General features: G+C 45.5%; 1 long non-coding RNA gene across 2 annotated transcripts in view; it reads left to right on the plus strand.

The window, feature by feature from the left end:
* Nucleotides 1-5,697, plus strand: part of LOC135909217 (uncharacterized) — a 112,539-nt gene extending 106,842 nt beyond the window's left edge. For both annotated transcript variants that reach the window (XR_011514744.1, XR_011514743.1), the window contains one exon: nt 5,346-5,697. This is a non-coding gene — a long non-coding RNA (uncharacterized lncRNA). The remainder of the gene's footprint in view (nt 1-5,345) is intronic.
* Nucleotides 5,698-6,000: the final 303 nt, after the last annotated feature.

A 6,000-nucleotide genomic window follows, 5' to 3' on the forward strand; every position in this document is an offset into this window, starting at 1 on the left:
GGTGGGCATCTCTACTTCCATGCTTCGCGAAAATATACCGTTTCTGTCTTCAATAGAAGCTTTACAAGTAATTCGCGGACACGCTTTTTGTCATATTTTCCAGGGGTCATACAATGTTTTGCGGGTGTTCTGGGCGAAATGAAAAGGTACGTCATTTATTTGGCGAGATTGAAATGATGCGCACGCGAATTGTAAAGTGCCTGGGTTATATGTAGCCTTTGCATTAAATTGCAAACGCAAGAGCTCCAAAGCACTCTTTGTTTTACGAAACGTGCATAATTTAGCCCGCTGCCTTGACCGAAGTACAGACTCCGACAAGGTCAAGTTTATGAAATATGTAGGGAAACCTATGGCAAATTAGTGTGAAAAGGTAAATGTCAATGGCGAAGTTAAATTTTTGTATAGAAAGAAGGCAATTCTTAAACATGCGAATGTTTGCCCTATGCTGCTGAGCGTCTCGAGCTGCAGGATACACGAACTTCACATTTTGGTAAAAAATCAGGCTGACGTCATCAGTCATTTGCAGGCTAAACTGAATAATGTCCTTAAAATATGTAATATGGAGCACCTCAGACTATATGTGATTGATGTTTACCAGCGATGCGATATTCCGCATTCAACCGTGACACAACTACAAATGCAACCAAAATTAGACTTAGCAACGATGGCCGCGCATCTATGGAAAATATGTGCTTAAATTTATATGGGCGTGGGTTAAGTACAACTTTTGCGAAAAGGCTATTAAGCAAATGTCCCACTGACGTTATCAACTACGTATTCTAATGTCGCGGAAGAACTCAACGTCTGGATCTGCACGGCGAAGTTCTTAGTTGCGAGCCTTTCTCAGGAATCGTTACCAATTTGCGTCAGATAACCATTGACTCATTTTTGTCAGCCGAATCAGAGCTCCGCAATAAGCCCGCCGCTCAATCTCATTTTAATGAATGGCTTGCCCATCATGAATTAACACGTTTTCCATCAGTCTTACTGCTGATGACTGCAGAATCTCAAGACAAAATGACAGTGATGTAGATGTAGCTAACCCGCATTTCGATGTTAATCAAGTTTACGAATGATGTCGTTTATGTAGCCTAAAATGAATCAAGTTTATGCTGAAAAGAGAGAAAGAAATGGCCGCAATTAAGTTAAAAGGGAACGTCTTATTCAAGAAGAGGCTGGTGTCGTACTTGACAAAGAACACCCCCTTGTCGGCTGCAGCTATTTATTTATGAAGACTATCCAGGCATTGCAGGTAGGCTCACATCTCGCTTCCCTCTGGACACGCCGCACATGAGGAGCCCGTGTATCGCAGGTTCGATTCTTGCTTGAGGGAAAGTGTAGGATTTTGAGATCGGCCCATGAAAACATTGAGATAGATCAGAGAACAGGAAAGAGAACTAGTCGGACATTCTATGTTCGCACCAAATGAAAGTGTTAAAAGCGGACGACCACAAACGGGAATATGCGAGTTGCGGCTTACACTGTAGCATTTGCAGCACATTGACAAACGATCAGAAGTCAGTGGTGAAACATTACTTTGCCTTATAAGAATATTAAAAAAAAATATTGCGTTGGGGGAATATCAGAATTCGCGGATACGAGTAGTCAAAAGCAGGCGAATTTATTCGTGTGTTCTTAGGTAGCACGGCGAGACTGACTAGTGAAAAAAAAAGACGGCTTGTGATCGACTTTAAACACAGAATCGCTGATTCCTGATTTAGAAAACTACGAAAGCTCCCGAAGAATGAATGTCTACTGGGCGACCAGCTTTGCAAAACAAATGAGTTGTTACCAAGAAAACATGACTCGTTGTGGCGTCAGGTATGATACTCCTGCATGATTACACCGCCAAAAACACCAAATGACAGAATACAAGCAAACAACGGCTTCCATAGCAAAACAGAAAACTTCTGAATAACCATTTGCGTTCACATTTGAAAACTTGCGATGCGTTAACAATGGCTTGCTACGAAATCTGGTGTATATTGACGTGTAAAATATGCACGCGTCCTTGATAAAGTTATTCTCAGATTTAAAAGAAAATGTGTAGGCAGGTGTGTTACTTATGGGGTCGCGGGAATTGGAGCCGTATTCCGTGTCAGCGCTACGAGATGCCGCCCTCGCCAGCTCAGCCAGGTATGTGCAGCCTTCTGCGTCACCTTTCGCGGCGCGTTTCCTTTAGTTCTAGCGAAGCGAATACCGTAAAGTTAGCCATGAACATGACAGTGCTTGGTACTTGAATGTCGCTAGCGTGAAGACGCGGGACGAATTGCGCAAGTCGCTGCTGCAACATTATCTGTAGGAAATGGGCCAGCATGCTTATGTTCAATAATTTAAGCATAATGTTGTACTGAAGCTGGCGGCAGCTTTCCTCTGCAACTGTATACCCTTTGTCTGCCATTCTCGTCTTTTTGTTTATATGAGCCAAATAAATGTTTCCTGCGTTACAATATGTTGCCCAGACACTTCATAAAGAAAGTTCCAAACAACCCAGTAAGTAGAAGGTACCCCGCCAATAAGTAAATTAGTTTGGTGAACACTGGCCACTCCCAGCATACATGCGGGTATTTAACTAACACCCGAACGTAGCTGTACGAAACATTTAATGTCAACCAGTGCAGGAGTTCTGGAACCACTTTCAGTGCGATTGCTGGCGCCAGCAGAAGCAGGAGAGTGCAGCCGTGTTCTTCACGGGCGGCTTTCGTGGTGCGTGCACCGTCGCGCTAGGTAAAATTAAATACCGCAGATCTGTTCATAAACATGGCCAGTGTGATTCATACGTTTGCGCTAGCGCTATACAAGTGTTTCATGGACGAAAAACAAAACAGCGCGAAAAGACAAGCCTCGTTCTGGTGCTTGTCTTTTCGCGCTGTTTTTCGTCCACCATAAAACAGCTGTATGGCGCTAGCGCGAAAACCAAGCGATCAGGAAATAAAAATTTGACCTTGAAATAAAAAACAAATCCGGGCACCTGCCCTTTCGGGTACCCGGGGGACGCTAGAGGAGACTTTGTGCTAAAAGCACAAAGAATCCCCTTGTCCCCCGCGCCGTCCAAGTGGCGGACCACGCCGAACCCCTTCTGCTCTGCAGCTCGTCGCTGGCTGCAGAGCAGGATTCCAGGATTCGAACGTGGGTCCTTGCGAGTGCCGGCTCGACACTCTACCACTCGGCTAACGGCGCGGCATGGCAATCGCCTTACGAAAGACGGCAAGGCTGATGCGAATTCTGCTGTCGCATCGGCCGCATCACGCTATCGGCCGAACTGCCGATTACATCATCGCCTGCGTGTTCGAGCATCGAAGATGGGAGCGCTCCCGCGGTATCTGCAGCAGGCGAGGACGCTCGTTTAATTCGCAGGAAGGGGCGGTTTGTGCATGAGCGAGCCACCTTTAACGGCTATACATGTGCGAATAGTGGAAGAAATGCAGATCGCATAGGAGGGGCTTATAAAACGAAACGGCGTATTCCGACGGGCCGTACGGATGCTTGATTTTTGGAAGAGCTAATCAACATGATTTGAGATTATGATGCAGCAGCCGTTTTTCAAATTAGCTTATTTGTTCAAATGCGGTAAAATAGTGGAAGTAAAAATATAGAAGATGGAATGTGCTACAGTTAGAATTCCTGTGCCTTCCCGTGCCTTTTAAAAAGTTCAAGTATCTCCTTATGGCACAAGTGGTTCATCGCTCAATAAGAACATGGGATGGAAAGGGATTATTTTTTCACAAGAAAATAGTAAAATATATTTGCCTCCATTTTTATTTCCGGCACATGTTATTAAAATGTAACACGTATGAAAATTCGCCGCATGTTCGTTGTGGTTGGTTATATTCAGTAACTATGAGCCTTGTGTGACCACTTTTCAAGCAACATAAAATAACCTCGTAAAATGTTTTTCTTTGGCGAGAACTCCGCCGTTCTCGTAAAACAGGTTTTATAATATGTTTCCATTCATTTCTGCCAGTATTTTTCAACTACTATTTCTAAAGTGGCTTTATAATCTTGCCAAGGTAGGCCAGCATCATGCAACTCCAAATCTTTGGCATGGGCTGCCATAAAAGCTGCTCGCGGCAATTCGCGGGAATTCCTACATGAGTAGCAGCAGGATCCAACAGAAACTGACATTTAAAGCTCTCTTGCGCCATTTGGTGTATTGATCCTATATTTTCTGTAGTAGATGCGTTTCTAGATGCGATGAACAAGGCAACCTACGTTATAGCGTTATGTACACGTCTTGTGTTACACGTTACGGCAAATGCGTGTTTGATTTCATAGTTACGTCACGGTTACGTCACATATCCCATATTGTGTGTGGTACACGTGATCGACTGACGGCCAGAAGCAGGTGAGTGTAGCCGCAATCTTCACGGGTGGCTTTCGTGGTGCGCGCACCGTGAATGAAATAGCGCCGCGCTGGGTAAAATATAGAATACAGCTACTCATGGCTGTGTTCATGACATGGCCAGTAGTTGCGTCTGAGTCACGCTTGCGGTAGCGTCATACCACTGCTTCATGGTGGACGAAAAGACTGTGCGAAAAGACAAGTCCCTTCTGGTGCTTCTTTTGCCCACCATGAAACAGTTCTATGGCGCTAGCGCAATATAAACGCGGTTCCTGCGGCTCGGATCGCAAGCTCGCACCTGTCACGAATGAGTTAGCGAGATGAGAGGCGCACGCCTCATTGACAGTGTTGCATCCGTGGCGGTGCGCCCAGCGCGATTCGCCCGCGCAAACGCTTTGCCATGTTTGGCTTCAACAGAGCGAGGACGCTTATGCCTCAGGCTATGCAATGTCAGGCGACGTAAGGAATTTACTCTGCGTTCTGCGCAAAGCGGCTTACTCCGCCCGCTTGGATGGGTAGCTGCTAGCACGTAAAACATGAAAGCAACCAATGCACAATACAGGTGCCGTGACTACACACTGTACAAAAAAAAAACGTAGAAATCGTTGAAGATATTGACGCGTGTAGACCTCCCTGTACCTACGACAGATGAGTGACAGCCATTCCTGCTAAACGCAACAAAAAATAGGCGCTCAAAAAAACTTTTTTCAGTTTCGGAGAGGCACAGATCCTGAGCATGTCAGAGGGGGCGTGGCTGGATGCTGCCTAGGTTTCGAAAAGTCTCGATATTGAGGTAAATATTTCGCGTGCGCGCAAATGAAACACTGGGCCATGTTAAGGAAAGAATAGATTTTAAATTACACAAAAACAAAAAATAGATTTTTTCCGGAAATTTTGCCTACCCTGTTCCCTTAACTCGCTCCGAGCCCGTAAAAAAATTCTCCGGGAGAACACGCGCTCTTATTCCACCGTATGTCTGCTCCCTCCCCCTTCACCTTACTAGGGCAGAGGAAGTGCTGAGGAGGCTTGGAGCTGAGGTGGCCCTTACACTGGCTTATCTCAAGGTGGAGCTGGTCGCTACGTGTCCATACCGCTCTGTTCGTGTGATGGAAGCAGATACCACCTAATATGGACATGTACTGGTTTAAAATCAGAATGCTCGCGTCTTCTACTGCAAGTGGGCCTCTGCTACACTGACAAACAGCTATGGCCGCGGGATACATGACAACAGATTCTGCAAACACTGCTTCAATTTATTAACACGGCTCACAACACATATAATACACATACAAACCAAGAATTTTGCCTTAAGGGCAAATCCTTATTGCAATAATAAATGTGCCACATTGGCGAGACCAACGGGTATAGTTCGATGCATTGGCGGTTTGACACACTAGTGTAGCCACCATAACTAGGTCCTGCTATGCACTCTGTCGTGCCTGGCATCGAGCAACGCTCGCCCGTGCACCCATATATTAGGCTAAAATGCACTTGAAGGGCATACTGGAAGTTGTTGCATGTCTTCTAGGAAGCGTTTTGAACGCACTGAAAGGGCACATTTTATGCACTGGAAGTGTCTTCTTTTGGCTCTAAAAATTTTCAGATGGGCTCATTAATGGCCGAGGTAGAAATATTGCAGTGCCATGAACCCAGATGTC

The sequence above is a fragment of the Dermacentor albipictus genome, chromosome 5, assembly GCF_038994185.2.
Source record: "Dermacentor albipictus isolate Rhodes 1998 colony chromosome 5, USDA_Dalb.pri_finalv2, whole genome shotgun sequence".
Lineage (NCBI taxonomy): Eukaryota > Metazoa > Arthropoda > Arachnida > Ixodida > Ixodidae > Dermacentor > Dermacentor albipictus.